Below are 9,562 nucleotides of genomic sequence, written 5' to 3' on the forward strand. Positions count from 1 at the left end.
GAGAGAGAGAGAGAGAGAGAGAGAGAAGTAGGAAGAAGGGATGAAAGAGAGAGAGAGAGAGAGAGAGAGAGAGAGAGAGAGAGAGAGAGAGAGAGAGAGAGAGAGAGAGAGAGAGAGAGAGAGAGAGAGAGAGAGAGAGAGAGAGAGAGAGAGAGAGAGAGAGAGAATGAGAGAGAGAGAAGTAGGAGGAAGGGAAGAAGGGAAGAAAGAGAGAAAGGTAGATAGATAGATAGATAGATAGATAGATAGATAGATAGATAGAGAGAGAGAGAGAGAGAGAGAGAGAGAGAGAGAGAGAGAGAGAAAGAGAGAGTGAAAAATCAAGCGAAAGAGAAATAGATAGAAGAAGAAAAAAAAAAAAAAAATAAATAAAATAAAATAAAATCAGAAATAGAGAGAGACTAAAAAGCCCCTCCCCCCATTTTTCCTTAAGGCAAGTCCAATGACTTTCCAGGATTCACTCTCATCAAGCGGACAAATATCCTACATGTTCCTGCCAGCGCCTCGAGAGAGAGACTTGTCCTCGGGGATTGCTGGGATTGGAATAAAAAGGGTTAGGTATAGAAAGAATAATAAAGAAATTTGATAGAAATAGTAATAGAATAAAGTAAAATGAAAAGAACACTGGAAAAAAAACACGCAAAATAAGACGGGTTAGGTGTAGAAAAATAATAAAGAAATTAGATAGAAATAGTAATAGAATAAAGTAAAACAAATAGAACACTGAACAAGAAATAACGTAAAGTGAATAGAGAACTGAATAATAAATAGATTAGAAATGATGGAAAACTGATTAATAAAAATATCAAAATTGATTGAAAACGAAATAAGAGAAAAAAAAATTGTGATAGAAAACTGAAAAGAAATGACGTAAACTTGACAAAAAAAAAACTAAATAAAAATAAGCATGATGAAAGAAATAAAAATTAGGAGTGGAATGATAATAATTACAAAATCAAACAAGAGAAGGATATTGGCAATCTTAAGAGGATACTAACCCAATCTTAAGATGCAATCAGTATAAAAGGATTGATCCGCAAGTAATCGAGTTAGGATGACGTGTCTGTCTTCTGACGATTTTCAGGATGCTGCGTGTGCAAGATTTCGTTCTTAAGGGATGGAGAATGTTTACATATGACGTCATGACGTTCCATCCAGATAACCAACCCAAAGTGATGTTTATCCTTTGTTTTGATTACCTTTTTCTTCAATCACTGCAGTTCAAAGTTTTAAAAAAATCCGACATATGACGCAATTGAACCTACGCGATATTAATAAAATCGTTTGTGTTTGTCCTCATGACCACTTCGCTTATCGCTAATGCCTTTGCTTCCTGCGCCACCTGTGTTCTGACTCGTACATTGATTTTCACAACATCTGCACAGCGGGAAGGGAGCTTTAGTGGTGCGACAGGAGGCTTGAGAAAGGAGAACTGATAACGTGTCAGAAGACGGAATCTCTATAAAGAATGAACGGACAGGCTGCTGAGTAGGATGACTGGTAGATGGTGAGTGTGGAAGATATATAGTGTGTGATATTGTTGATGAGGTGTGTCGTGAGTGACTCGAGTGGGGTGTTTGATTGTGAGGGGGGGGGCGGGGGGGTGGGTGGTGTGTGGGTGGGTGGGTGGGGGGGTGGGGGGTAGGTTGTAATTGGGAGTGTGTGTATGTATGTATGTATGTATGTTTTGTGTGTGTGTGCTGAGTCGTAGGTGTCGTGTGACTGTGTGTGCAGTGTCGTAGTGTGTTTGTGTGTGTCTATATACTATATATCTCTATGTGTGGGTGTAGTGTGGTGTGTCGTGTGATGTGTGTGTTGTGTGTGTCGTGTGTGCTGTGTGTGTGTTTGTGGAGTGTGAGTGTTTTGTGTATATGGTGTGTTGGTGTGTGCTGGGTCGTGGCAGTGTGTGTGTGTGTTGTGTGGTGTTCGTCGTGTGTTTTTGTGTGTGTGTGGGTGGGTGTTGTGTTGTGTGATGTGAGTAGTGTGTGGGTTGGTTTTTCGTTGTGTGTAGTGTCGTCGTAATGTGCCTGTGTGTGGGTGTGTGAGTTTGTATGTGAGTGTTGAGTATGTGTGTGTGTGTGTTTTTTGTGTGTGTGGTGTATCGTGTGGGGTGTGTGTGGGTAGGTGGGTGTGTGAGTGTGTGTGTGTGTGTGTGGGTGTGTGTGCGTGTGTCGTTTGTGTGTTGTTTGATGGGGGTGTGGTTGTGGGTGTGTGTGAGTGTGAGTGTTTGTGTATGTGTGTGTGTGTGTGTGTGGTATGTTTATCGCGGTAGGTCGTGTATTGGGTTGGGACGTGTGTGGGTGTGAGGGTGAGTGTTGTGGTGTCGAGTCGTGTAGTGCTGTTTGTGTGTGTGTTGTGTGTTTGAGTGGGTGGGAGTGGGTGTCTGTGAAGTGTGTGGGTGTGTGGTGTGAGTGTGCATGTGTGTTTGAGAGTGTGAGTGTCCCTCCCCCCCCTATATATATATAATCCATATATATTATATTATATTTATATACATACTGTAATATATGATATATATATATATATTTTTATATATATATATATATATATAATATATATATATATATAAATATATATGATATATGATATATACACAGACGCACACATGGCGTGTGTTTGTGTGTGCAAAGCGAGAGAGAGAGAGAAAAAAGAGGCTCGTGTCTTACACACAACTCTTTCTATCTAAATAAGGATAAGTAGAAAAAATGATAATACATAGCAAAAAACCGGGCCCACACACTGAGGGCTGCGATTTCGAAAGAGAGAGAGCCAAAGAGGAGGGGAGAGAGAAAGGGGAGAGAGGGGGAGGCCCAGGGGAGAGAGGAGAGAGAGAGAGGGAAGGGGAGAGGAGAGAGAGAGGGGAGGGAGAGAGGAGAGAGAGAGAAAAGGAAAGGAAAAGAGGGGGGAAAAATAAAATGAAGAGGAGAGAAGGGAGAGAGAAGGAGAGAGAGAGAGAGGGGAAAAGGGGAGAGAGGAGAGAGAGAAAGGGGAGAGAAGAAAAAGAGAAAAGGGGAAAAGGGGAGGAGAAGAAGAAGAGAAAAGGGGAGAGAGAAGAGCGGTGAGAGAGAGGAGAGAGAGAGGGGGAAGAAAGGGAGAAGAGGGGAGAGGGGAGAGGAGAGAAGAGGAGACAGGAGAGAGAGAGAGGGGAGAGAGAGGGGAGACCCGAGAGAAAACAGAGAGGGGAGAGAAAGAGAGGAGGATAGTTAGATAGAAGATAGATAGAGGGGCGAGGGGGGAAAGAAGGGGAAAGAGGGGAAAAAAAAGAAGAGAGAGACAGACGAAGATAGAGAGAAGGAAAAGGGAGAGAGAGGAAAAGAGAGGGGAGGGAGAGGATTTGAGATAAAATAGATAGAAAGTAGATAGATAGATAGATAGAGAGAGAGAGAGAGAGAGAGAGAGAGAGGAAAGGAGAGTAGTTAGATAGATGATAGAGAGTAGATAGATAGATGATAGATAGAGAGAGAGAGAGAGAGAGAGAGAAGAGAAAAAAGGGAAGGAGAGAGAGAAGAAAGAAAGGAGAGAGAAAAGGGGAGAAGATAGAGGAAGGGGAGAGAGAAAGAGAGAGAGAAGGAGAGAGGGAGGGGGAGAGAGAGAGAGATTAAGAGAAAAAGAAAGAGAAAGAGAGAGAGAGAGAGAGAAAGAAAGAGATAGATAGATAGATAGAGGGAGAGAGAGAAAGAGGGAGGGAGAGAAACAGGGAAGAGGAAGAAAAAACATAAAAAAAAAACAACGTGTATCATGGTCACCGAGAAAGCAAGAGAAGCAAGTTTGCATCAAAGCAAATCTACAGAATTTGCTTGAAGGAAATTTGCAGAATCATTAACCTTAAGGTAATTAACATAATGGCCCTTTTGCATTCTCGACTAGATTTCCAGATTGCAGGATCGTTGTTGGTTGAAGGATCTGAATAAACATGGTTTTGATATGATCATATATATGGTATATATATACATTGTTTATATATTCATACATATGTGTATATGTATATATATATATATAATATATTATATATATTAAAATTAAAATTTTATATATATATATATTTAATATGTGTGTGTGTTGTGTGGTGTGTGTGTGTGTGTATACATACTATATATATTATATATTATATATATATTTTATTATTTATATATTATATATATTTGTATATATATATATATATATTAATATATATGTTAATATTTTAATATATATATATATTATATATATATATTAAAATATTTTACATTATTGTTTTATTATATATATTATATAATAATATACATATATTATATTATATATATTTATATATATATTTTATATATTATATAATTTTTATATATATATATAACAACACACACAACACACACACACACACACACACACCCACACACAACATCACACACACATCTATATATATTTATATATTATATATATATATATACTATATATCTATAATAATATATAACTTTACAGTGCATAAGTTTCCATGTATGATTGCATATATATATATATATTATATATATATATATATATATATATATAATATATATTATATTATATATATACTATATTATATATATATATATGATATAATATTATATATATCATTTATATATATATAAATATATAATATATATGATATCTAATATATATATTCACTCTATATATTATGTATTTATTATTATATATACATATAAAATATATTATTTATATATATATATACTATATGACGAAGATTATACTATAATATATATTATATATAACTTATATATATATCTATTGTAACCACACAACACAACTACACACAAAATCACCACCAACAGACACCACACACAAATAATATATTATTAATAGATATTAGTATAAAATATTATATATATATTATATAGATAGATAGATAGAAGATAGATGATAGAGATAGATATACAATATTTATAGCAAGTACACATATGTATATGGATATAATATGAATATAAATGAATAGTATATATATAATAATAATATATTATAATTATAAATAAGATATAAGATAATAATATATATAGATAAATAACAAATCAAACAACAAACACAACACACACACAACAGCACATATATAAATATTATATATAGATATATTATATGAAGAATATAAATAAATATATATATATAATATAAGTGTGATGTAGTTTACATTGTATGTATTGCATAGATATTAGATATATGATAGATAATATATTATATATATATATATCAAGATATATAAAATACAATATAGATACAATATATATATTTATTAATATATATGTATATACTATATAAACAATATATAATAAATATATATACATATATGTATAAATATATATATAGTATATAGATAGTATATAGTATATATATATATATAATATATATTATAATTATCATACACACACTCACACACACACTACATCACACAACCACGCACACACAACAGTTTTCGTATATCTAATATTATTGAATCTATATATCACGTATATAGTACTATATCTAATATATATATGTACAGTGTGCATGTACAGTTTCATTGTATCCGTCATTCCTGCATATATATATCATTATTATCATATATACCTATATATATTCTTTATCTTTATTTTATATTATATGTATTCCACCTACACTCACACACACACACACCCCACACACACACACACCTCCCACACACCACACACAACACATATATATTTAATATGATCATACTTATATATATATATATATATAAATATGGTGTGTGTGTGTGTGGTGGTGGGTGTGTGTTGGGGGTGAGTATGAATATATATATATAGTATATCTAGTATATATATATATATATTATATAGTAGAAGAGAGAGAAGAGGTATAGATACTAGCAATATATGCATGTATATATATACACATTACACATACTGTAATACTGGTTTTACATATGAATATATATAATATAGTCATATAATAATATATAACAATAATATAAATATACTATAAAAATTATAAATATTCACCCACACATACACACACACACACACACACCACACACACACACACACACACACCACACACACACACACACACATATCATATATTATATATATATATATATATATATCTATATATATAATATATATACATATCATGACATACATACATTTCATTACATACATATATATATTATATTATAATATTATATATATTATATATATATATATATATATATATATATATATACACACACACACATGTATCTATATATAAATAAATGCATTTTTGTATGTGTTGCGAACATATGTGCGTGTTTATTCATTTATTCACAGAGATAAATACAGCCCACTTGCCCAGAAGACAAAGAGAAAGAACCAGGGAGATAAAGAAGCAAAAAAAAGAAAAAAAAAAGAAAAAGAAAATCATAATCCAACAGAAAGAAAACAACAGCCTTTTTAAAACTAACCTGAAGCTTTAATGATTTTTTTTTTTATATCATTAAATTTATTTCAGAACACGGTATTTAATTTCACTCCCATAATTAATTGATTTAATGAACATGAACACCTTATACGTCCGAATTAATGCCAGGATTAAGGTCGAGAAAATATCCTATCTCTCTATTATGTAAATGACATGCACGCAAGGCTCGATCTCACCAACGTCATGATAGGACCGGTCATGCAAGATCTCCTAGCTTGCATGACGTCATTCGCTACATTATGCACCTGGCAGGACTACATCTCAAACAAGGAAAACGAGAAATTATAAAAAAAAGCAGAAAAAACAACAAGGAATTATAAATGTTGATAAAAAAGACGGCGCAAAAACATCTTTAGGGTCGTAACCCGTTTTCGTTTTATATCAGGCTCGTGTAAGAGACACTTGACGAAACATAACCACCCATGAATTTTAACTTCTTCCACAGAAAAAGTGACAGAAAGAAAATACGTATGTGCAAATGAGTTAAAGGAAGCGAGCCGAATCTGAAGAATTGATATTATACCTCACTAACAAGTTGAGATATGCTCGTTATCCTTAAGAAGAATGAGGGAGAGCCATTGCACGAACTGGAAATAAGAATGATTCAGTAATATCAGAAAAAGGAAGAACAATAGATACGGGGAAATCGAGTATATATATATATCCATATGTATATATACATACATATACATACATATATATATATTATATATATATATTATATATTATATATATATATGTATATTATATATATATATTATATATATATTATATATATATATATATATATTTATATATATATACACGCACACACCACACACACACACACACACACACACACACACACACACACATACAACACATACACACACACACATACACCACACACCCCACACACACACACACACACACACACACACATTACACACTACACACATACCAACACACACATACACACACACACACACACACACACACACACACACAACATACTCTATATTATATATATTATTATTAATATTATATTATATATGTATATATTATATATATATATATATATTTTATATATATATATATATACAAAACACGCACACACACACACACACACTCAAAACACAAACACACACACATACACACATACACCACCCACACATACACACACCACACACACACACACACACACACACACATACATACACACATTTCACAAACACACACATACACACACACACACACACACACACACACACACACACACACACACACACACATATATATATATATATATATATATATATATATATATATATATATATATATATTTCTTTTCTTTTGTTTTTGTTTTTATTTCTTTTTCTTTTTCTTCTTTTCCTTTTTTTAAATTCTAATGTAGAACTCTAAATTTGGGCAATTCTCTATTTCGTCTATCTATTATTATATACATTTCGTATATGATGTATGCTAAGGAAGGTTACTCAATATAAACTAAGTTGTGTGTAACTAAGGGACGTTAACATTTTTATATTAGAAATCACTATCATTATATTAATGAGGATCCTGATGATAATAATGATAATGATAGTAATAATGATTATAATAATAAGGATAACAATAATGATGATAATAATGATAATGACAATAACAATAGTTGCAATAATAGTAATAAGAAATGTAAACAAAGAAAGAAATAAACAAACATTTTCTTCAGCACAATCATTACAATTTCTCCCTCTAGAGTCAAGCATTCCGATCATAATCCCTGGACCAGACCGAACCGAGGGCTCAAGCAGTTGCTACGGAATATGCAACCAAGCAACTCAACATGGGTCCATTGCATGTCCCTCTCTTCCCTATTGACAAGGCACCCCGCCCTTATAATCCCGACGCGGAAATGTTACTGGACTGGGTCGGAGACGAGCAAAAAAGGGAGTGAGAGGGAGATAGAGGAGAGGGAGAGATGGAGAAAAAGAGGGAGGGTAAGGGAGAGGGAAGATAAGGGAGAGGGAGGGTAAGGGAGAGGGAGGGTAAGGGAGAGGGTGGGAGAAGGAGAGGGAGGGAGAGTGGAACAGAGGGACAGACGAGCAAAAAAGGGAGTAAGAGGGAGATAGAGGAGAGGGACAGATGGAAAAGAAGAGGGAGGGTAAGGGAGAGGGAGGGAAAGGAAGAAGGATTTAGAAGGAGAGGGAGGGAGAGTGGAACAGAGGGGGAGACGAGCAAAAAGGGAGAAAGAGAAAGAGCGAGAGGGAGGGAGGATGAAGAAAGAGAAAGAGGGAGACAGCGAGGGAGAGGTAGGAGAGAGAGATTGAGGGTAAGGTAGTGGGAGGTAAGAGAGTAAGAGAGATGGGGGAAGTAAGTAAGATGGGGAAGGAGAGTAGGAAAGAAAGGGTGGGTAAGGAGGCGTGGGAGGGAGCGGGAAGGAGAGGGATAAGGAGGGATAGAGATGAAAAAGGGAGAGGGAGAGGGTGAGAATAGGGAGGTAGAGAGAAAGAGTGATGATGAGGGAAGGAAAGGGATGGGGTAGAGGAAGAGTGAGGGGAAGAGGGAAATGGAAGAATAAGGGGTAAAAGGAGAGGATAGAAGGAGAGGGTGAGAAGAGAGGGGGGAGTAGGAGAGGGGGGAGGGGGAGGACGTGGTAAAGAAAAGGAGCCGGAGGGAGAAGGTAGGAGAAGGAGGGAGCAGGAGGGAGAAAGAATGAGGGATACGGAAGAACAAGAGAGAAAAAGAGAAAGAGAGAGAGAGAGAGAGAGAGAGAGAGAGAGAGAGAGAGAGAGAGAGAGAGAGAGAGAGAGAGAGAGAGAGAGAGAGAGAGAGAGAGAGAGAGAGAGAGAGAGAGAAAAAAGAAAAGAAGAAGAGAGAGAAAGGGGAGAAGAAGTAGGAAGAGAGAAAAAAAGCGATTGCGGATACAGATGCGTTGCATGATTCATGAATTTTCGGGAGCTGGAGAAAGGGCAAGAGAGGGAGAGGAAGGGGAGAGGGAGAGGGGGGGGGCAAGGGTGAGAGAGGAGAGGAAAAGAACAAAGGAGAGGAGAGGGTAAAGAATAAGGGAGATGGGGAGGGAAGGAGGAAGGGGAGGACAGGGTAAGAGAAAGGGGATGAGAAGAGGGGAGAGACAGAAAAAGGG

The sequence above is a fragment of the Penaeus japonicus genome, unplaced genomic scaffold, assembly GCF_977035675.1.
Source record: "Penaeus japonicus unplaced genomic scaffold, GWHDUDI00000001_assembly GWHDUDI00000001, whole genome shotgun sequence".
In the NCBI taxonomy this organism is placed as follows: domain Eukaryota; kingdom Metazoa; phylum Arthropoda; class Malacostraca; order Decapoda; family Penaeidae; genus Penaeus; species Penaeus japonicus.